Source organism: Rhipicephalus microplus, chromosome 1 (assembly GCF_043290135.1).
Source record: "Rhipicephalus microplus isolate Deutch F79 chromosome 1, USDA_Rmic, whole genome shotgun sequence".
In the NCBI taxonomy this organism is placed as follows: Eukaryota; Metazoa; Arthropoda; class Arachnida; order Ixodida; family Ixodidae; genus Rhipicephalus; species Rhipicephalus microplus.
This window is the reverse complement of record NC_134700.1, coordinates 291,983,519-292,008,128: the sequence shown is the minus strand read 5'-3', so window position 1 is coordinate 292,008,128 and position 24,610 is coordinate 291,983,519. Positions and strand designations below refer to the sequence as shown.

Genomic DNA, 24,610 nt, shown 5'->3' with positions numbered 1-24,610 from the left:
AATCATCACGTACACTGTCGTCTTTTATGAAAGGGAACACGCGAACGCGTGGCCTGCGCTCTGCGACGGCTGCCTACAGCACCATCAACCGACAGCAAACGGAAACACGTTCGCTTTCAGCGTCATCTGTTGCCAAAAAAAATAATAATAACGAGTTATGGCCGGTAGACAAGCGCTGCTAGATTGCACTCCCTCTCTGCTCTGGCCTGCAGTGCGTTGTCCACTGCCAACATAGCAAACGTTGTGTGCGACCACAGCGCAGGCTGTTGCAATCGCCCGATATCGCTCGCCGCGCGAACGGTGAGGGAACGTAATCTAGCAGCGCTTGTCTGCCGGCCATGACTCGTTATCTTGCTTGGCCATAGATGACGCCAAAAGCGCACGTGCTTTCTTCGCTTGTCGGTTGATGGTGCTGTAGGCAGCCGCCGCAGAGCGCATGCAGGCCACGCGTTCGCGTGTTCCCTTTCATAAAGGACGACAGTGTACATTCTATAAAACTTGTAGCTGGGCGAGTTGGTTCATAATTCAACCTTCAATCTCTTGGTCTGCGCTTGTCCCTGTCTCTTCTCTGCCGTCGTTTGTCTGTTTTTTGCGCACACCAATTTACCCTGAATTATGAACCAACTCGCCCAGCTACAAGTTTTATTGAACCACATTTCTACTACAACGGGCCCTTTCTTCAATGTTTCGTCCGTTCCTTCGTCGTCAACCTTCAATCTCTTGGTCTGCGCTTGTCCCTGTCTCTTCTCTGCCGTCGTTTGTCTGTTTTTTGCGCACACCAATTTACCCTGAATTATGAACCAACTCGCCCAGCTACAAGTTTTATTGAACCACATTTCTACTACAACGGGCCCTTTCTTCAATGTTTCGTCCGTTCCTTCGTCGTCAACCTTCAATCTCTTGGTCTGCGCTTGTCCCTGTCTCTTCTCTGCCGTCGTTTGTCTGTTTTTTGCGCACACCAATTTACCCTGAATTATGAACCAACTCGCCCAGCTACAAGTTTTATTGAACCACATTTCTACTACAACGGGCCCTTTCTTCAATGTTTCGTCCGTTCCTTCGTCGTCAACCTTCAATCTCTTGGTCTGCGCTTGTCCCTGTCTCTTCTCTGCCGTCGTTTGTCTGTTTTTTGCGCACACCAATTTACCCTGAATTATGAACCAACTCGCCCAGCTACAAGTTTTATTGAACCACATTTCTACTACAACGGGCCCTTTCTTCAATGTTTCGTCCGTTCCTTCGTCGTCAACCTTCAATCTCTTGGTCTGCGCTTGTCCCTGTCTCTTCTCTGCCGTCGTTTGTCTGTTTTTTGCGCACACCAATTTACCCTGAATTATGAACCAACTCGCCCAGCTACAAGTTTTATTGAACCACATTTCTACTACAACGGGCCCTTTCTTCAATGTTTCGTCCGTTCCTTCGTCGTCAACCTTCAATCTCTTGGTCTGCGCTTGTCCCTGTCTCTTCTCTGCCGTCGTTTGTCTGTTTTTTGCGCACACCAATTTACCCTGAGTGTACATTCTAGCGCGCTGCTCGGCAGGTGCGCATCGTCTTTGTTGTCGTCGCCCGCAAGCACCCGCGAACGTGCAGCCGGCTAATTAGCTATTACGGGCGAAGCTCCTTAAAGGTTTGTCCCTCCTAAATCGTGGTACGTGAGCGCCTAGTTCAAGACCGTATCCAGAGTTTTTTTTTTTTTTTTTTTTTTGAGGCAGGGGGCACGTTTGTTATGTCGAGGAGGGCATTTCCGGAGCCCTCCACTACGGCGTCTCTCATAATCAGAAGTGGTTTTGGGACGTTAAACCCCACAAATCAATCAATTATGTCGAGGAGGGCGCCCGCGGGCGGACAGACAGACGGATGCATGGACGATTCACGGTTTACCAATGAAACCCTCCGAAGCTCCGCCCCAATCATCATTCATTCCGTGGATATGCTGTAACTTTTTTTTGCTGGACAGTTTACTTAGCTAGTTAGGCCAGGACATGCTATGGCCAAGCTAATTACGTCAAGGTAAGGCCGAGGTAATTACGCCACATCTTAAGAATACCGCGCTAATGGAGCCACGTAAAGCTGTAACCGGGCTAACTAAAGCATGCTAGTTGCTGATGTAACTAAACTATGCTAATTAACGCGACGTTAATTATGAGTACGTTAAACAATTCTAATTAGCCCTTTCTAATATGATGACCCCGCATATGATTAGTAGTAGTAGTAGTAGTAGTAGTAGTAGTAGTAGTAGTAGTGGTGGTGGTGGTGGTGTGCGCATTGGGGGAAGCTATGGGATGGACATCGCGTCATGTTCAGTCATGATAATATTGTCTAGTGTTATATAGCGGTAAGAAAACAACAACAACAACAAAATCTTAACCAGAGCCACTTCTGGGTGACGATGACCTCAGCTGATGTGTCCACTGTACTGCACGGGCCCCACTCAAAGGATGGCGTCCTGTCTCAAGTGTCCAAGTGTGTGCGGCCACTCGTCTCAGATAAACAGGAAAGGAGCACGCTGAGGGGCCGATCGCCTGCCGTCGGTTTGCGTGCGTTATCGCTGGTGCGTTATCGCGCAACCGTCACCTGCGCCTCGGTAGTCTCGTATCGGCGTTTGCTTGCAATGCGGTTGCGCCTTGCGTCCGCCTTTGCAAGGCAACTAGCGCAGGTGGAAGCATTTTCCTCCGGTTCCCAACGACCCCGCAGCTGCCTATTGTAGTAGTACTTGTAAACTTGGTCTCAGTAAAACTTGCGAGCTCGAAATAGCAACGACTTCTATGCTTGCTGGCACACGGAATAGGTTCCCGTGCTGGTGAACTTTTGTCTCCACGGTTTTGAGGCCAACAATTCTTGCGCTATGCCATAAGCGAAGGTTGTGCAGCGTGCGGTTAAAATGGTGTATTTGAGGGCATACGGAAGGCGCAATGAAGTGAATGGGCGCAACAGGCTAGGAACTAACAAATGAGTCAAGGCCTATCGACAAAAGATTGAAGAGCGTCAAGTACTGGTTAAGAGTGCATATCAGTGCGAACAGAAAGAGTGGTCGGAAGAGAGCACTCGCGGAACACTGATCACATTAATGGATCAAGTCGACTCGTCTCGATTATTGTTAAAATGCCCGTGCAAGTCGATGCCGTCGTAACGAAATCGGCGTTTGTCTTACGACAACTGAGAATTGCGCACTCGGATTGGTTGATTGATTCATTGATATGTGGGGTTTAACGTCCCAAAACCACCATATGATTATGTGAGACGCCGTGGTGGGACACCATTTGGGGTTCTTTAACGTGCACCCAAATCTGAGCACACTTCCATCGGAAATGCAGCCGCCGCAGCCGGGATTCGATCCCGCGTCCTGCGGGTCAGCAGCCGAGTACCTTAGCCACTACTAGACCATCGCGGCGGGTTGAATTGCGTACTCTGGTCGCGCTCTCAATCGACTAGCGTGTAGTTCGTGAAGATAACAGGAATAGGGAACTTTAAGCCGTCAAAAAAAAAAAAACTGCAATTACGTTGCAGTTGTAGTAGATATTTATGTACTATCAACAGCAAACGTTTTCGGGGACGTTGGATCCACAACAAATGTGAATTTTCGCTATATCAGTGCTTAATGCTTGTAATCAAGCTGGTGACTGTATAGGTTTGGATGCCAAGTGCAGACGGAACATTTTTTTTTTTTCGAAGTTACATTGATTTCCTGACTATCCAGAATTTAGCTTTATCGAACATTTCGCGTCCCGCAAACTTTTGCTGTCGATAGTACCTTACCCTTTGAGTGATGTCACACGAAAAAAAAAAACGAAAACTAAACGTCTCGTGTTAACGACAGCGCTTTCACAGTAGCTGCTTACTCCTTGTCAGCGTTAACTACGCTGCACAGCACTAGTGGTGCAATTATCTTTTGCGGTGGTGTCTGTTCGAATATCGCGATGAACAGCAACAATAGTTACATGTGACAATGACTGATTTTGTAATTTGGTGCTCAGCTTCATCGCTTTTATTATGTCCACCATATAGGTAGCTCATCTTACTTAGTGTTCAGTGTCCATCCATCTGCTTAATTTTTTTGTTTCGTGCTTTTTCAAGTGACTATCGTACGTGCAATATGTTTAATTTATAATAAGCTCATATGACGCTTGATACTCCAAGAGTTGTTGGAATATTTTTGCCATCTGCTCCGAAAGCAGCAAAAGTTGCTCCAAACTACCATTTTCGTTCTGCTCCACAGCCACTTACGGGTGCTCCTGGGCATGGTTACTGCGGCTTCGTGATGCGCCCCGAAAAATCAGGGAGTCGCTCCCATCACTGCAAGCAGCGCACATTGCGACTTCCTCTGCAACCGACGTGCTTGTTGTGTACACCGAATCTCTCCTGCCTATCCGTCGACGTTTGTCCATTGGCCTCCCCGGAATCGCGACAGGAGAGCAACCATTTCTTAGAGTGGTTTTCGAAATGTGCCTGACCGCGACGTTTCGTATGTGGGAATGCATTTCGGTGAAACTCCATGCAGCCTCGCCATTAGCAACGCCCGCCCATTTCGGGCGCCTTCAGTTTGCGGTGGCATTTATCGCGAGAGAGATGCGCCCATTGCATAACGTCCGGTCCTGCCAGTTTTTTAAGTGCGCAAGCCGAGTGGCGAGAGACGATATTGACGCGAGGGCAATCGGCGCTAACATCGTTTGGCACTTCGGTGCATTCCTGACCTGAATTCGAGGTTGCCTTAGAGGAACCGCGAATAGGGCGTAAGTCCTGCCGCGGCCAAACAGCATCCTAACGTGTTGTTTTGTACAAATGAGAACCGAATGGGAGAAGCGGTAAGGTTGGTCTAGCTTTAGCTTTGTTGGATACCTTACACATGGAGTGGGGGAGTAAGGATTTGTTCTCAGGGGTCAATACAGTATGCTAATGACATAGTTCAGGTCAGGCCTATACCCCACGACCCGCCCGAAATCTTGAACGGAGGGGGTGTTTTACAGAGAATACTTGAAGATAGGGTTTTTTCAAGTCCTTCAGCAAGTGCCCCCCCCCCCCAAAAAAAAAAATTGGCTATGGATCTACTACAGGTCCGACTGCATCATGTGAGCAAGACTATTTGCGGAAAAGGGGGCGCCTATGTCGTATAAACAGGAAAAGCTTCGCTCGTACTTTTATGTTATTTATTTATTTACAAGATTTCTGCTGGCTTCAAAGTGAAGCCATAAGCAGGAGTGGGTAACATATAAATATAGCACACTGAACATTTTCGCAATATAATACGCACAGAGAATGCCGCGGACACACAGATATTAACGCGGTAAAAAGAAAAATATACAGTGTATGACATGCAATTGTGCGTAGCATAATACCTATATAAGTGCGTACTAACATCACTTGTGTACTAACAACGCAACGTCACAAAACAAAGAGTACAAATATGACAGGAAGACATGCTATAAGTTTTTTAGCTCCGATAAGAATGACTCCACTGTCGCCGCCTCCACAATCCCACCAGGGAGGCGATCTTCGCCAACTAACTTGCTCAAGGCAGTGTTTAGCGCTCAGGTGCGCCTATTATGTTGCTTTAGGGCGAGAAACGCGTGCCCATTATTGAAATAACATGGTAAAGGAGGAAAACGTTCTGTTTACGTTTGTATAAACGGTGTAAAACAAGAATTTCTCGCGCTTCAGCCTGAGCAACCACCGAGTGAAGTGATAGCTGCATTTTTTCGACTGTTCGCCAGGCTCATTGCACCTGCTCCTTCCCAGGAAAAACATGTTATACACTTGAAGTTGACCCTAGAAACGCCTGACGATGAACCATAGGTTCGGTGAGGGCGACTTGCGCACCGTCCTTGAAGTGCGGTGTTTGTGTGAAAACGGTAGTGTCCGCCATTTCTACGGGTCAAATCGTTGGAACGCGCTGCGACTGTGTTACTGAGAGAGATATTTTTTTATATATACAGGTAGAGCGTACTATAAGCTTTTTTAGTACACTCTAATGTAAGTACCTGTAGTTAAAATCGCTAAAGTGTCAAATGACGATGTAAATGAATATGCACTTTCCTAATACGCTACATTCGATTTCTTCACGGAACACGAGTTTCTCCTACTATATATAAAGAGGCTATGGATGCACCTGCCACTATTCTGATTAACAAATTACCCGCGCTTCTATCAATCGTGTTTTGCTCAGATATGTGAGAGCGCATTCTCGCGTATTAGCGGAAGTATTGTGCGGTCTATTGGAAACGTCGTGTGCTGCCGTGTGCCAGACACCTCTCTTTCAATAAAGACTTCTCCTCCGCCAACACTTTAAATTCCGTTATCCGAGCATCTCTGTTCAGCACGTAGCCTCGCGGACGAGAGCCTGTCAAAGTTAGCGCTAATTTCTCGATTTATTTACGAGAAAAAGCAGCGAAAACTCAAAAAGAACGATGTTGAAGGCACAACCAATCACACACATTCGCCGGTAGATTTCGTTTTTCTCGCACGTGAACGTGAACTATCAGGCCTAGTCATTCACGCTTCTATCTTGGTAAAATGAGTCGCACACTGTGCTGCCTAACTACGAAAGCAAGGCCGTTCAACCACGGCACACGAATTTATGGCCGGCGGCCGGCCGGGCTGGTGTTTTCCAACCAAAACGCCCGCAGATGGCGCCACTTGTGCCGTTACTGCTCATGCTCAGTAGTGTTCCTGCAAACGGTCAATTAACAAATGTCTGCTTTCAGACTATTCTTTTTTTTCTGTGACTAATGTGTACTTCCTTCGTTCCATGCAGTTCAATGTCGCAATAGAGGTAGGTAGGTAATAAACATTATTAAGAACCCAACGAGGAATCATTGGGCCGGGCTAGGCCGTCAGGAGCCGTCGTCCGCGGAGCATGGTGCGATGTCCTCGGCGATAAAGTTGAAGGCTGAATCACGGTCGCATGATGAGGAGCTCCCGCTTTTCGCGTACAGAGGCATATAAAGTTCAAGCTGATGGAACAGCGGATGAGTAGAGCTTATCGAAGAATCCTGTAGCCTCAAATGTTGACTTTACTTTAGAGTGTGATCGTTACGAGCAAGTTACGGCAGTCAATAATTGTAAAATAGCGATGCGACCAGAGTAAACAGCGTGATTTCAATGGCGCTGCCACGTCCGTTCATCTATGCCATTTCAATGAGCCGTATTCGATTACTGTTTGTATCCAACGCTACGCCTGTGCATGCGGCCAGCTCGTGGCTGGCAGCGGGGTTCGGCTGGCGCTAGACGTTTTTCGCCTTGTCCGGTCGCATTCCCACGTGAGGATTACAGGCATGCTCGGACTACCGAGAGCGGTGGTTCGCCACGGCATATGGAAATGATTTTGCTGTTGCACGTCAGGACGGATGTATGTATGCACACACACACTCAGGCCAAGCGTGGTGGAACAACACGTTCAACTGGCGCCAGCTCGCTCCACGGGCTACTGCCGCGTCTACTATGCCCGTCGTGGCTGTGCAGCCGTGTCAAGTGCCACGTCCTTGCTCGTCCTCGTGACTCCGCCGTCAGCGTGGCGCCCGGTCCGACCGTCTCTGCGCATAAAAATGCTGCTGCTGCTCCCCCACAGTCTGCGCGTTTCTAGCGCTTCCCGTGACAGTGTCCCGCCTCATTGGCTGGCGTTCTCTGTCGCGTGTGTGCCATTATGCAAACGCCGTTGTCGCGGCACTCTGCAAGCCTGCGGTGCTGCCCGAGAGAGGGCTGCCTTGACGGTTTTTAAAGCTGTTTCGTAGTTCCCCTCGCGCTCGGCTTAGTAGTTTTCCCCCCGTGTCCGTTGGCTCGCCTTTTTTTTTTCTTTCTTGTCCTTATTGTACGCGGAGGGATGCCCCGTGACAGCATAAGCCGACAAGCACGGCCAGTTGCGCGTCGGGCAAAGTCGATGCGCAAGTGTAGCGTAACTTTAAGAAAGTACGAGACATCCGCGACATGGCCCCATCGCGCACTCGGGACTTGCGCGTAGCTACAACGACAAGCGTGCACTAGCGTCACCTGCACGCTGCGTGGTTGCACTGGACGAAGCGCGTGAAGGCTCCCTTATGAGCACAGAAAGCTAGCGCCACCGTGTGCTCTAAAAAAAAAAAACTTTTTTATAACTTGCAGATTTCTGTGGCGTTGAGGGATTCACTTCACTTCACTTTCACTTTATTACCTTAAAGACCCCGGTGAGGAGGTATTACATAAGGGGTGGGTTAACAAATGGAGGTTACTGAGAGTGATCTTCTGACAAACAATATGTATTTATGTTTTGCGCAAACGTTGATGAACACGTGATGGCTGCAATGTCACGGGAAAGGCCATTCCAGTCCACTGCTGTGAGAAGAAAAAAATGAGGCAACAAAAGTAGTAGCGCGAGCGCGTGCGATTGAATAAGGATGGGTTGTGCGGTGAGATGTGCGCATTGGTGGGATGACGTAAGGTGCTTGATTGAGGGAACTGTGAAAGAACTTGTGAAACAAACAGAGGCTGGCGATGCGGCGACGCACAGAAAGATTAGCAATATCAGTGTCACGTTTTAGGGATGATATGCTTATGTCGTATGAATATGATGAGTGAATGAACCTATAGTGGCACGATTTTGTACAGATTCTATTTCTTTTATTAGGTATATCTGGTGCGGGCTCCAGATGGGCGCTGCGTATTCTAGTTTAGGTCTGATGAGCGATTTGTAAGCCAGAAGTTTTATGTCTAGTGGTGCGTGACGCAAATGACGCAAGATTCTTGGGTTGGAAAGAAGTGTAGTGTGGAACCGTGGGAGTAAGCGGTTGCACCCCAAAAACCCGGCACCGGCCTCCGCTTGCAGGTTCGGCGTGGGCACGTGCGTATTTATTTTTACGCGCCGTTTTTCGGCGAATTATGATCTCTCGAGATCGTGTGGTTGACGGCGATCAACCGTTTATGACATGATCTTCTGTCGAGGTCGCTCAATTTATTTTTCACGTAGCCACATTTGTGTTGGCCTTGATGTGAGTGTCGTTTTTGCCTGTAACTACTCAGCCCCGCCGCGGTGGTCTAGTGGCTAAGTTACTCGGCTGCTCACCCGCAGGTCGCGGGATCGAATCCCGGCTGCGGCGGCTGCATTTCCCATGGAGGCGGAAATGTCGTAGGCCCGTGTGCTCAGATTTGGGTGCACGTTAAAGAACCCCAGGTGGTCTAAGTTTCCGGAGCCCTCCACTACGGCGTCTCTCATAATCATATGGTGGTTTTGGGACGTTAAACCCCACAAATCAAATGCCTGTAACAACTCAAGTGCTGCTCCGCTAAGCACGTGCGTCAAGGGCATAAATTGAGACGACGATTGGGAATGAGCATTGCGCAATTCAATAGAAAGGAACAAAGAAATAAATGCGTCTGGCATGCACATTCGTTTGCACCTATTCGCCCAATATGGCGAGGGCTTTAATCCCTCTCTCTCTTTAAAAAAAAGAACTCTCCGAATTGCTTCGTGTGCCTGTGCGGTTGTGAATTCGCGTTTTCGTATCAGTTTGTGTTCTTTGAACGACAGACACGTCAATGAATTGTCGGGGATTCGTGATGCCGGAACGAAGATGCATTAGGAAAACGCTCGACACACGAAGAACGAGGAAGGTCTATAGCGCTGTTCCGCTACTTTTATGAAGTCCAGTTGTTATTCTCCCTGTAATTGTTTCGCTGCCTATTTTTCCTTGGCGTATAGCTTACGCGTCCCTTTGATTAGCGCCAGCCACGTCCCACGGTAGGGTTTCGGCAGGTACCCGAAATGGGAGAAATTCGTTCTTCCGGTGGCTTACAGACGCAAGGCTTTAGCGTTCTTTTTCCCTCCCCTTGGAGAACACGGGAAGAGCACCAACCAACGTAAAGGCGAGGGAACGCAACCGCTGTCCCCGTCACTCCATGTTACAGCCGCTATTTTGCTTTGTTTAGCAATTTTAAGCCTCATTAGCGGTAAGCTTATCGCGGTCGAGCTCCGTGTTACGAATATACAACATACTGTATAGTGGATGTCCACACAAGTTATCGTACTTCACGTCGCACATGTACCCTGTACCGTAGGCAAATTTTTTTCAATAGTCGGAGAGGGGGGGGGGGGGGGTGACGTTTTGATCAAAAGTAGGGCAGGCAGATGTGGCATAGTGTCATTGTCTCTTCATCATCATCATCATCAGCCTGACTACGTCCACTGCAGGACAAAGGCCTCTCCCATGTTCCGCCAGTTAACCCGGTCCTGTGCTTGCTGCTGCCAATTTATACCCGCAAACTTCTTAATCTCATCTGCCCACCTAACCTTCTGTCTCCCCCTAACCCGCTTCCCTTCTCTGGGAATCTAGTTAGTTACCCTTAATGACTAGCGGTTACCCTGTCTACGCGCTACATGCCCGGCCCATGTCCATTTGCTCTTCTTTATTTCAACTATGATATCCTTAACCCCCGTTTGTCCCCTAATCCACTCTGCTTTCTTCTTGTCTCTTAAGGTTACACCTACCATTTTTCTTTCCATTGCTCGCTGCATCGTCCTCAATTTAAGCTGTCTCTTAGCTCTCATTAATATGGGGTCTGACTGAGCAAAATGAGCTTTCCTTCATTTTGTGTTCTGCATGCCATGCCTAGAGAAAAAAAAATATAGCGGGGAAGGGGGGGGGGGGGGTCGGAGGCGCACAAGTCCAGTGTGTTACCCCCTGCCTACGCCATCTCCTGTGGGCAGACAGGTTTTATCTAGATCGAATTTCCCTGCACTGACAGGCGCCCTTTGATGCCGCAACTCGCGCGCCATAGCCTGTCGCGATTTAAAAGACACCGCGGGTCTCCCAGCATCAGATTAAACGACTCGCTTTGCGGCGCTGTGCTGCAGTTTCCCAGGGTGCTCGCGTTCCTCGGAGCGCGTGTCCCCGCGAGCGCCCGTGTGCAGTGCACTTAACCTTCACCAGATGTCGCGACGGGTCAGGTCGCTTCCTTTGCCGCGTAGCAAGGACGTAAGTTACAGTGTACATTCCAATGAGCTGTACCTCAGTGCTCATAACTCGTGAGTTGCGACTCAATAACAGGGTTGGCGCCTGGATATATTTTTTTTTCGTACTAGAGGGGAATGGGGAGGTACCAACGAGGTGGCAGGCGAGAATCGGGCGGGGAGGAAATGTGACTGTTCAATTCGGTTAAGGTAAATAATAACGTTTATTTGGGTGGCCACCCGCGTGAATGAGTGTGGACTCATCACACCATACATGGAATATTGCGCACATAGCCCATATGACGTGCTCTCTTCGTGTTCATTGATATGTGGGGTTTAACGTCCCAAAAACACCATATGATTATGACAGACGCCGTATGGAGGGCTCCGAAAATTTCGACCGCTTTTCGTGTTCATTGTCGCAAGGCGCTGAAGCAAACCCTTGAACCACGTGATTCTCGATTCCCTTATGTGCGCTTCGTGCGATCATCTTATCACTCGGCTATCGTGCCCAAGTATTTAATCAGCATCTAAACAGAACCGGGTTGATTGGCGAAACACGGGAGAGGCCTTTGCCCAGCAGTGGGCGTAGTCAGACTGATAATGACGAACCAGCGTTGTGTCACTTCGCCTATGCTGATTTCGGGAGGCACTTGCACCCCTGAATGACGTCCTGGTGGCACACTTGTTTTTTAAATAAACTTCAGTTATTGTAGCCTATGCTCCATTTGCACAATAAGTTTGATCGTCTTGTGGCGCTGATGGTATTGCATCGCTGAACCCAACCTAACTAGCAGTGACGTCGCCGATGAGGCTACAGCCAGTGCTAGATGATGGTTATAGCGCGAGAACAGAACGAACACACAGAGACAAGAAGAACAGAAGTGTGTTCGTTCTGTTCTCGCGCTATAACCATCATCGTGTCATACCAACTAGCCCAAGCTGCCACACTTCTACATTACATTGCCAGTGCTAGGCGGCTTCCGAAAGGGGGATGTTCACCCCATTTTGAAGTTTTAAAATTTCACATGCAAGTGCGCGAACATAATCAAGGATATGTAAGTAATTCCACTTCAATTAAAACTTGTAATAAGTCCTTAGTACACCGGGAAATTCATTCGTTTTGAAGTTTCAGTGCAGAAATTTTCCGTGGTTCTTTTCTGAATTAGTTGTTTGAGGCTCACGATAATTCCGCTCATTTATTGTGGGAGACTATAGGAACAAACGAAAAATGAAAAAAAAAACAAAGGTTCCTCGCGACAAAATGAGTAAGCAGCGCACGTTAGAGAGGCGCTGCCGTAAGCGTTCCCTTACACCTAGCGCGCCCGTCATTATATATTTTTGCTTTCGTTCTTTTCCGAGACCTCCCGTTTTGTCCGTAATGACAGGGCGCCGTTCGCCGCCAGTTCCTTCGCGTGGCGCCAAATGACTGTTTTTTTCTCGAAATACCTCGGGGCGCCTCTGTCTTTCCGATTCGCCCGGCACAACCCCGGCTTTGGTCGGGATTTCTTGCCGCTGCACGTCGGTGTCTTTGTTGCCGTTGCCTGCGGCACTCTTGTATGTCACATGATTGGGGAAAAAGATATGATTGAAGAAAACACAATTCCAGCCACGTTACAGCCATATCCGAGTGTGACTCGTTAACTTTCTTCATATTTGTATTACATATAATTACTTCAAGTAACATCTGCTCGACTTTCCTTGACGTTAGTGTCTAATAGTTCTCATCGTTAGGCTTGGAGATGCACGAATGAGAGCTGTTAAGAAGCAAATAATAATTGATTACATTACATTGGGGATTAGGGGAAGTACTCTTGGGCAGCTTGTGTATTGCGTTACTGTGTAAGACCTGAGCTCTTAGAGAGCCGTGTCCTTGTGTTTAATTCCGGGCGTCTAACGTTTGCGGCAACCACCGAACATGCATGTCAGATCAGCTACTATATCAAGCCACGCCCTCAGCTACTCAGTCTCTGTTCTTTCACAGAGAGTTTGCATAAATGGGTGTGTGTTTAGAAAAAGTGGGTAGCGATTTAGAGCACTAAACGCTCCACCATGGGAGTCTAAGAGAGCACAAAGCCGTCCCGCGGGCCTCACACTCGATGAGGCCCTGCTGACAAAAATTACGCCGTGAAAGGGTCTCGATGAGGCTTCCACAATTCGGTAGTGCTTGCTCATTAGTGAGACGTCAAGCAGTTCTGAAGCCACTCAATTAGTGGACCGTTTGCCATAGAAACTCACGTTTGTGTCGCTAGTTTTAGATGGGTATCTTGAATGTCCTGGTAGGTTTCGGTAGAGATTCCGATATGGCTAGGCAGGGAAACATAATGTCTTAACTAGTAATGGCGACATTCGATTCATTAGTATGCGTAACATTTGCATCAGCCGACAACAAATAGATGCAGTTCGGGCGGATACCAACAGGCACGACTGTCTTTCACTAGTGAAGGGGCATGCACGTCGTGGTTCTGTGGGAGGAGCTTACGTGTTTTTGTTTTGTTTTCTCGCGAAACCTCTCGCTTGAAGAGACTCGCCGACACAGAGGTTTAGCGGGAGACCCCCCGACGCTCGGAGGCAACTTTGCATCTGCTGTGCCATTTGTCACGTGATTACACAGAGGGTGGCGGTGAACTTTAGGCTGGGCGGAGCCTACAGCTCCGTGACGTCACGTCTCAGTATACGTTGGCGGTGTCTACCGCTGTTTACATACAGGGTCTGTAGATGCAAGCCATTGCGATTTGATCCGTTTGTTGTACTCCTCGAAGGCATAGTTTCGAATGGAGGAGGAGAGCAGAAGGAAAACATGACCTGTAATTGGGTTATGTTAACAGCCTGGTTATTAACGGTAGGTATTAATAACGTTGATTCGAGCGCTTAGCGACGCGTTATTTAATAACGTTTAGTCGCACCACTCGCAGCGGCTGTGGGGATCTCGTTGCTAGGGTCTGTTGCGTTCGAAGGCGCTTGCATCGCGCTTACGAAACGCGCCTTAGCGCAGCTGGTTTCAGCGATTGCGATCAAGGACGACGCGGCGTTGAAAAAACATTATAACTGCGCCGTCTCAGCCCTTTCGCTTGGCATCAGTGAAAGCAGAGCGAGTATTTAACATTTTCCTCGATATAGGCACTCGCCCCTCCGTGTCGACAGTGTAAAGGACACCCAGCCTGCTTTTTCAGGGCTGTGATGGCTATCATGTGTGCCTCTGCCAATATTTTAGTGTATCAAATATGCATACATAGAAAAAGAAGCGATGCGTGTGCTTGCCATGTGTGGAGTTCTGTATAGGTCTTCAACTAGCTGTGTTGCTGTGTCATGGGTCTTAGCTGGGATATTACAAGCCCTTAAACTTCTTACACTGTTTCAAGGTGCAGGTATCTTTCTTTTGTCATTTATTATTATTAATATTATTATTATTATTATTATTATTATTATTATTATTATTATTATTATTATTATTATTATTATTATTATTATTATTATTATTATTATTATTATTATTATTATTATTATTATTATTAAAGTTACCCCCTACCTCTCACCTTCGGGCATTTATACACTCGGTATGTCTTGCATATGTAGCTGACTTGACAGCGTTCTGAGTGCCTCCTATTAAATTTATTATCCTTCTTTTTTTTGCAAATTCGAAGCTAGATTCGAAGCTAGAGCTTAACATTCCCATTGATTACCGGACTAGTGGTGAATACATTCACCTCTTTTTTTTTTTTTTTTCGTGTACATATCGTTCCACGTTTTCAGAAACAAAGCGTACGGCTTGCATAACGCCACAATCGAACCATGTACTGTTGTGGCTGTGGTCTTCACTGCAACGGGCGGGTGCGTTGCGGGCGAGCTCTCGTACAAAGGGAACACTGCGCAGAGGAGCCAGTTTAGTCTCGTCTCTTTAGCCCCCACTCCATGGGCGTCGAATTCGAGCATCATCCTTTCCGGCTGCCGATACGGCTAATATTAGTCTGGAAAGAAGCCGTTCGGAGCCAGTGACGAGCCGAGGGAGGTACGGCCCCTTGCGAGGCGAGGGGGCAAATCGGGGCCGCCCTCCTCGCCCGCCGAGAAGGAACTGGTCGAGCGAGATTCCTAGCGAGGCCTGCATGCGTCTTCGCACCGCCTGAACCGAGGGAATCGCCCGCCAGAGGTCGACGCGAGCGGCGACGCTTCACCTCTGCTCAATTTTAGCCGGGTACCTTCCGTTTTTTTTTTTTTTTTTTCGTTCCTCGTTCCGAAGGCTACCAGCTAGCCTGACGATAGTTATAGCGCGAGAACAAAACGACGACACAGAGACAAGAAGGACACGAAAGACGCTGTGTCGTCGTTTTGTTCTCGCGCTATAACTATCGTCATGCCATACCAACTAGCCCAAGCTGCCACACTTCTAAGCTACCGGCTAGCACCACATTCTGGATAACAGGCTGGCTTAAAATCGTACGCGTCTCCTGTACTAACTGAACGGGAACTTTTCATCACCAAGACGAACGATGGAGGTGAACAGCCATAACAGCGACAGGAAATGCGCCCGTCCTGTTGTTCTGTGGGTTTCCCTCCCGCGTTCGGTTTGCGCCCAAAGGTTTCTTCAGATGCCAACCAACACTGACTAGCGCAAACCAATATATCCCTGTACAAGTTCACTCACCGCCGTTGTAGTTTCCGTCATGAGCACTTCTCCCTCGTTATACTGCTATTTACCTTTTTGAATGCTAAAAAGCGCGTGAGACCTTTGAGTCTGGTCAATTTTTCAAATCAATCTTAAACAGATATGCACTAATATTGTAGATATGTTAATATTGTTGATATTGTTGTAAGCTTACAGGACTAGCTGCTGATAACGCGTTAAAGTAATCTCGAGCACGTTCCAACTTTGTTGTGCTTTGTGGCGCTACAATATTAAAGGGACACGTGTGCTTATTTTTCGATGTAATAAATACTGAACTGTCGTGTAACACAGTGAAGCTGTATTTTGATTGATTTCTTAGCCAGATACACTGCAGTGAAAAAGAAGAAAAAAAGACTCATGATGATTTCAAATTCAATTTTGTTGTTTCCTTTTCGTCATCTCATTATTTCCATTATTTTGCGCATTTGCGGATCTTACTTTCATGGCGTAATTTTTCTCTCTCCGTCGTTCTAGTCTTGCGTTTATCTTGAGTACTACGGCTATGTGCTCTGTCACTGTTTCACCCGGCCTTTGAAGTGGTCATTTATGCATGCTCTGCGATTGAGACGCGCGCGCGCTAGAATAGCTGAAACACGAGGCCCTGCAGATATTTTGAGCATGGAAAACGCTGAAGATGGGTAGTCGAAACTCCTGTGAGTATGTGAGCCAGGTATTGTAGCATTGCACATCGACGGTAATGCACAATAGCATTTAAGAATAACTAGAATTCCTTCGCTAAAATCTTGGCTAATTGCGTAATCGACGGGTGCGACTACGTCACCAGAGGGAAGGATACGGCCATTGGTTGATTTGGTGATCGCGAGAACACGCTCCAGGTCATGACGCGTGATGACGGAGCTTTTGCCCCATCTTAACATACGTGGCTTTCTTTCGCAACCACTCCAGTCGACCACCTGACGAGTTGACTACCTGCCAAAAGTTCTGATGCCCCGCTGCCGATAGGAATACATGGGACAGTGGCCTGGAAAGTTTTTACCAGCCCTGTATGTACGTTTTGATTGATCGCAACCACACCAGGCGTCACCACTAGCGCTCCCACGAGCTTGTACTTCTATTCCATCTATGTTGCTGCGTATACGTTTCCCCAGCAGAGCCTCGAAAACGCGCGAACAGCGTACGTAACGCCGTGCCCTCCGAGATCAGTGGGTGTTGCGTGTGTGTCAGCCCATCTTGGAGGCCATAGTTACGCGCGCTCTCGGTGCCACTTCCGCAAGGCGCTGTCGAGTCGAAAGTAGTGTTTCTCGGTGCCCCTGTCGCGCCTCCCAGACTAGGCAGTTCCCGATCTCTTTCCGCCCTCGCTGGCTGGCATGTGCTAGGTGCTCGTCGGCTTGGCTCTGTTCACGTGTGTTTTTATGTGCGTGTTGTCTCTGTAAGACAACGCCGGTTCTCCGTAGAGCGCTTCCTGGTCCTCGCCGTTCTGCCGTGCTGTTTATCCCGCATCGTCCGTTTTGCCCCCACACCCCTTTATTTCCTTTACTTTCTTAATTTTTTTTCGCCCAGGCATCAACCCGCGCGCAGCCGGGGTCGGTCCGCTTCAGTTCGGCGTTTTGACGGAAATTGCGCAATTTGCAGGAACGGCTTTGACGTTGTTTTGCTGCTTAGTTAGCGCTTCTCCTTCCCGCGCGCAGTTTCTTCTCTCTTTTTTTTTGTTGTTGCTGTTCCTTAGTTTTTTTTTCCTGAACATTTTCTTGCATGGGAGAGGATTGTTCATCTACGTCGGACTTCAATAGTGAGCCCTTTCTCTCTCTCATCACAGTTTTGATGTTTCGCACGCTCTTTCTCCTCTGTGCTCCCGAAAGAGAGAAGGGAGAAAGGTGTGTTTATATTTTGACAGCCGTCAGTGTGCAGCCGAGATGGATTGGTTGCGGTGGCCGCCATTGTTGAAGGGTTTCTTTTTTTTTTACTTTTCCGCCTCGCTATTTCGCCCCGTGCACGAGCGGGTCAGCTTTGGCGCCCTCTCTCAAACGTCGCCCGGCGAGTTGGCCGCTTCATTTCCTCGCGCTCCCGGATCTAGCGCCGTTCATCGCCATTATTGTTGTTATTATCGCGCCACCGCCACGCAGTCGGGGCGGCCGATCGCGCGAATCTCGCTCGCGTGCACGCGTTAAAACTGGCGGCCCGTCTCGCCGACTTCGATTCGATAAAGCGCTCTTTTTAATACTTTTTAACTGTTGAGACAAGCCACATCAACATTCTCTCCCCCCCCCCCCCCACCCCCGAGCTCGCGCCTTTGACCGGCGTCTTGTGTTTCTGACCGGCGACCGCGTAGTTTCAGGCTCATTGCTGCTGTTGTTGTTGTTGCTAGAGTTGTTGATGTTTGGTATATTGCGCGTCAGAGGTCCTGGCGTTCAAGACTTTCTGTAATGTGGCTGCCTCCGGACTGTCACGACGAGTCGGCCCGATCGCATTCCTAACCAACGCCTTTCTTTCTTTCTTTCTTTCTTTCTTTCTTTCTTTCTTTCTTTCTTTCTTTCTTTCTTTCTTTCTTTCTTTCCTTCTTTCTTTCTTTCTTTCTGCTCTGTCTTGATAGAGTGGCGTGCGCCGATGTCTAAGCCACCAAGTGCATTGGGCGTGGTCGCCTGAACACTGCTGCCGAGCCCGAGCTGATACGTCAATTACGGTCGTGACGCGCTTTTTGTTTTCTTGAGCTATGTATACGAGACAATTCTCTAACCCCCGTATTCACAAATGCTCCTTCACGCAAGGGCTCTCCTCTACTTGAAAAAGTCGATGGGAGCGCCGTCTCTTGGCAGACCAAGTTACTGCATATCAGCAATATTCTGCAGCGATTCTTGAGAATCGCAGCGTCAATATCAGTCGAGCAGCGGCGCAGTGCTCAACTCAGTCAAGTGAAGGATGGAATTCTAGTCGAGGAGCGTTTCTGAATACGGGGCCTGCCGTTCGCCAACTACCAACGCACATTTTACTCCTGTCTGGCACACTTGCCTCCTGCTTCTTGGCACCTCAGAAGTCCGCAGCAGTGGGAGGCTGCTTTGTTCAGCGCCAGGCCAGGCCTGCAACTTCGGCTGGTAACTTGAGCAGAGGACGTTGCGGCTATGCCACTGCCTGAATGCCACAACCGCAGCCTGAAGGCCGGCCACAACGTTGCTTTAAAGAAAATTAAATATTAGTTTACTTTTTGGCCTTCAAACGAGTAAAGTTTTTCACGACCGCCACTCTCTAAGAGGGCAAAGTAAGCGAACAAACGCGGCTCCTTTCTAGCTGTTTTTTTTTTTAACGAGTGCCTCCGTCCCTGTCGGAATTCGAATCCCTTTCCATTACTTTCTTCCTTTGCTACGGTAGTGATGACTACTGTGGTGCTTTTAGCGCACTTCTCAGCTTTATGTATAGTTTAGTTCAGCATGGTATAAGCAAAACAATTGCAGTTATTGGGCCAGTTACGTTTGTTTGCTCGCTCTCAACTGGGCTTGTTTTGCTGCCATGTGAAGAATGTTTTCTTAATGTGCCACAGGTGCTGCTAAGTCTTTCATTCAGCATTCAAATAATTATTTTTGTAGTAACTACTTTGTTACTTGAGCAGCCCCGCCGCGGTGGTCTAGTGGCTAAGGTACTCGGCTGCTCACCCGCAGGTCGCGGGTTCGAATCCCGGCTGTGGCGGCTGCATTTCCGATGGAGGCGGAAATGTTGTTGGCCCGTGTGCTCAGGTTTGGGTGCACGTTAAAGAACCCCAGGTGGTCGAAATTTCCGAAGCCCTCCACTACGGCGTCTCTCATAATCATATGGTGGTTTTGGGACGTTAAACCCCACTTATCAATCAATTTGTTACTTCAGCAGAAAAAGTGGTTGCCAAAGTCATTTTGTGGCCCACAGAATCTGTAACAGGCTGTGCAACAAGTGACGCGCTGAATGTGTGCATCAATCGTGTAAAAGAAATCGTGCTATTTGACACCACCATCTTACTTAAACGACAATACCAGCGTCCACAACTACACACAAACACACACACACACACCCTATCCCTCATTTTTTTGCCTGACGCGGCTGCTTTTGTGAGGTGGTCGCAGCACAACAAATGGAGCCTAGAAAAATGCCATTTAAAAAAGTGGCGTTAGCACAACCCGCACTTGCGTATATTGTAACGCTGCATCGAGCGTTGTCGCACTTATCTTTGAAAAAAAAAAACAAAAAAAAAACGCCGCGTCACCGCATTCGAGAAACGCCTCGTGCGACACGCGAACACCAGCCATCTTGTCTGTTTTGTCACGCGTTTCGTGCCACACGCGTCGAATTCCATCGCTGTCACCTCGCTTGCGTCGCAGCTGTGAAGGCTGTACGATGCTGGACAAGGATGAAGGAAGGAATTCGCGTGCTGGCAGTTGGTTCTGGCGTGTGTGTAAGCCAATGCGTGCAGTCAAAGGATGTAATTGCGTACTCCAGTCGTTGTCGCCACCTCCCGCAAATCTCCGTTTCTTTCTTTTTTTGCCTCTTTTAGAGGCGGCTATACTAATTGCATTGGACGCCCTTGTGCAGTCGCTTGGCGCATATCTACGTGGAAAAAAACGTACGACTCCATTATTATACTTCGAAACACGACGTTTTCTTCCGCTTCAGTTATTCGTCTATGCAATTCGTGAATCCTTGGGTTTCTTTTTCCCGCATTGGGCAGCGTGCCTGTAGTATATACCACAGAGTCCACTCATTGAGCTAACACACCGCGTTGGCTAATTATATGTATACGCTAGAACACCGCCCGTAGCCATGGCGGCGTGCCGAGTGCCATGCGTGCGCCAAGTGATTCTATGAAGAGAGGAAAAAAGAATAAACGAAGAAGGACTCTGGAGTGCGTACACAGCCCCGCCATTGAGAAATAAGTCGCGCACCTCCGCCGAAGGCGTTGCAAAGCGTGAGAACCCTTTTTTTCCTAATTATCGGCGACAGGAAGGCGGGGCTTCGCATAGACCGCGCGTCGTGTCCACTGAGCCGGGGTGGGCCCCGGGACTTGAGCGAGCTTGTTTCGTGAAGGACGTCCGAGTATAGGAATAGTGATGTTGAAGTGACTCAGTTTTTATACAGCGATTGGCTGTTTATTCCGCGTTATACATCGTTTCCGCTTTAAGGAGGCATAAAAGTGAAACACTAAGTCAGTTTTGGTCTGTCAATGTTGCTCATTAGGAGGGGCAGTTGAAGTCAAAGTTTCATTCTTGGATTTCGCGTTGAAAGACCCGAGTGTCACTGTGGCCGAAGTATACTGTGGCCAAAGTATACTTAAGTATGTTTATACTATAGTATAAACATAGACGCGAAAAGACAATGACAAGCGCTTTTCCCGCCCCTGTTGTCTGCCGCGCAGTATACTTCGATCATGTATTACCAACTGGCCCAATCGTGCACTTTGATTGGTCACTGGGTCGTCACGTTTCGTAACGTCTCTCTTCTTACTTCGGCCTTTGGCCACTGTGCGCTCAATAACGTTCCCCTTAACTTTTTTATGTTCAAGGCCGTGGCTCCTTAAGAACACAGTCCAGATCAGTCGTGCTAATGAAGAATTATATCCCGAGCATACGTTTTCAAAATATCTTACGCAGCTCGGAGTTGGTGTGTGAACGCCACAAAGCATACCACACTCCCCCTTTCCAACCCAGTGAAAAAATATATATATATATCCTGGAGCCTCCCGTCTTTGGGTGCATACCCTGCGCTGTTCGCTTACAAACTGGTCACTGGCATCATTCCCTTACTGCAAGGACAGCTGAAAATGCATCCGTGACTTCTTCGGCGCAATAACTGTTCACTATCAGTAGCCCAACTGCCGGCAGAATCGTATGATCATTCCGTGGCTGTGATAGGGCAAGTGTGAGCTTCCCTTATTCTCGTCAGTCTCTTCATGCTGCATGAAATTCTGCTGGAAAAGAGTAGACTATACACTCTGCAATCGTGCACGAGCAGCCTTTGTCGACAGTATCTACTACCGACGATACGAGAGTTTCGGACATCGCGGCGTGCGATGCAGTTTCATTCGCGTCGACTGCCGAGTTCTGTGTAGTATTCACATACACACGCACCGTGTGGGAAAGTGGGGTCCCGTAGGCCGTGGAACGTCCGTTGGGCCTTCTCATGCAGTGTCTTCGGGCTCGCTGTCTGTATCGCATAATCGAAGCTTCCGCGCGCGTTCTCGAGAGCAACGTGCAACAGAGACACCACCCCGTCGTGTTAGACAATGGCCCATTACTACTGTGTGGTAGTAATGGGCCAGTGGTGTGTGCCCCGCATGCTCGCGCTTCGGGACGGTTGCATCTTCCCGGACGCTGATGGAATCCTCCGAATCGCATGCGTAACCGCGGGCACCACCATTGGCGAAATGGCGGTGGGGGATGCAGCATCCGGCGGTCATTGCCGAAGCAGTTCTTGCGCATGCATATGCGAAACAAAGAAGAGAGAACCGCAACGCGATGGAAGGCGGCGCCTCTTGTCACGGAGGAGTTGCGCGAAACACGCTTGCTGCGGCTGCTGTTCGGTGGTCAGACAGATATAAGACGTCGATCGTCGTCGCTTGCTGTCGAATGCCTCCCCGCGCGTTCCCAAAGTAGGTTTCCCGCGCAATTTCGGGCGTTTTTCTTCGTGCGCCGTTGTCGGTGGCGGCTGTGGGCGCGCTTCGGTGGCCAGGGGGCAGCACTGGTCACGACGCCATCGACGTGATCTCACGCGCAACGAGCAGTTTCTGCTACGCGTCTGTCTTGTCTTTGTTTTTTCTTTTATCTTTACGCTGCACCATCGGTGTTAGGCTTCGCATTGTGCCCCCCCCCCCCCCCCTTGCTCCTCATCCTCTTCCCGGTCTCACTGTCTGGCTGGTAATCCTCGGTTGTTATATGCAGGCGCTGCGCTTTTGCATGCTCGTATTACCTGGCTATATGCGCATTTATATGTGTACAGCCAACATATTCCGGCTATCGCTGCATTCCCACGAGCTTCCCTCGCGCTCTGGTTGTGTATCAGCGGAGTCCCTCTTTCTCCGCCGCTTATTTTTTGTTACTTCATTTTATTAAAGAGTCTATGCTCTTCCACATAACTTCCCACACCCTTCTCATTTTTCTCACCTCTTCATGGACGTGCATCCACTCGGCATCTCCGCTTATCTTCTCGTTACGTGGTACTCTCTTCTCTTCAGAAGCCGTACTGTATGCGCAGAAAATAACAAGAGCCCGAAAGAAAAAAAAAAAGAGGGGGAAGGAGCGACAAAAAAAAAAAGCTCTTATTCATGCCTCGTTGCTGATCCGTCTTCTGCATCTTGCGTTTAGCGCGCCTTCGTAGTTTATCTCGTAGCCAGCCTTCCGACGTTTATGCTCTCCAAAAAGTGGAAAACAGAAAGCTGGTTGCTTAGCAACCTTTCGCTTGTCGCGGCGCGCGTTTTAAGGGGCATTCGTTGGTATGTACTGTTTGGTATCGCTTCTGCCGCTTGTTTTGATGTGCCCCTGTTCCCTGTGAAATCAAGTCGACTTTTACTCTTGGTGTGTGTGCGTGTTTTTGCGTGTGATTTCGTTATTTCTATGATTTTCTCTGCGATTCCCCACTGGTTTGCGGTCTGTAATGGTCTCTTCGCCCAGCATTTTGCGTCAGTGTTCTCACGGCTTATGTGGATGGTCACTCCGAGGTATGCGCTGTCAATAAAATAAGCTGAAAATGCAATGTATATTTGTTGAAAAGAAGGGCTACTCGCACTGGCCAATAATTTTTGTTCAAGTGTATTGAACTCCTTCTCTCTAAAAATGGTGTTACTGCATGAAAGAAAGTGACAGCGATTCCCGTGAGCGCTGTTCTCTCGTCATGCAGGAGGTTTTGGAACTCTAGACTGCCCTGCGTTCAATACCCAGTTTGTCGAGACGAAGCGATCAAACATAAGTTCGTCAGGACGTTTGGAGAGTTCGATATCGGACAGAATTCGCAATCTATTCCACGTTTGTAAACAGTGGTAATCGCCGTCGACATACTAGGGCGCATGTAGCGTCGTCCCGGCGCCTTAGGGGCTCCCCCCTGCCCAAAGCACGTTCCCGCCTTCTATGATCACGTGACCAGTGGCGTAACTAGGGGGGGGCAAGGGGGTACAAGTGCCCCGGGCGCCACTAGGGAGGGGGCGCCAAGCCGAGTCCTCGGGTTGGCGCCCCCTGGAAAGGTTGTCAATGTTTTTTTCCGTAAAACCGCCTGGAAGGGGGGAGGGGCGAGGTTGTAATGTACGACTGGAAGTGGGGATGGTGGTGAAGGAAAGGGTTGCCGCAATGGCTTTTGCATCGGGAAAAGGATCCTCTATTTTCATTTTGCTGCGCTACCTCCGTGCCTTCCCATGACCCTCGGCTAAGCTTTGTTTTGTGCTCCGCAGCACTGGGTTAGATGAGTTTCAGCGAACCCCACCAGCCTCCCAAACCACTTACTGAAAGCTTCCCTGAAACCAACCACGTACGTAAACAAAATAAAATAAAAAAGTTCGAATGCACCTTTTTTGAGTAAGAACAGAAAACTCCAACGAAATAGCCGATCGTCCAACGACTAATCGTCCACGCAGCGGCGGAAGGAAGGGCGAATATAATCCGTGACCTCGGCACCAAAGGCTAAACAAAGGCGTTTATTCGCAGAGTTCTCTGGAGGAAAGACGGAGAAAGCGTGACACGACGGCGACGTTTGTTGATTCCCTGCATCGCGGGCGCCAGCAAAGCAATAGAAGGGCGGGGGTCAACGTTTCCCACATGCCATCCACCGCCATGGGCAGGTTCATCCTTTGGCCCAAAGAACACGCACCTGCGAAAAAAGCGCAGAGCGTAGTGTACCCGACAGCATGTGCCGACTGCCCCGCTTCGTACGTTGGAGAAACCAAGAACTTCCCTGAAAGAATGCGGCCGCACAAGGATGACCTCCATCAATGGAACAGCGAACGGAGCGAAACGGCAGAACACTCCGACCAGTTTAACCCCCATACCAGACCCGAGGGCGCGGTGTCTAGCTGGTTGCTTTGTTTTGTACTCACCCTGCATTCCTTGGGATGCACAAATAGCGCGAAAGCTTAG

General features: G+C 48.8%; 1 protein-coding gene across 1 annotated transcript in view; it reads left to right on the top strand.

Moving 5' to 3' along the window:
• The window catches only part of Egfr (epidermal growth factor receptor), a 261,496-nt gene that overhangs the window by 81,542 nt on the left and 155,344 nt on the right, over positions 1-24,610 (top strand). The gene's annotated exons all lie outside the window — the stretch shown is intronic.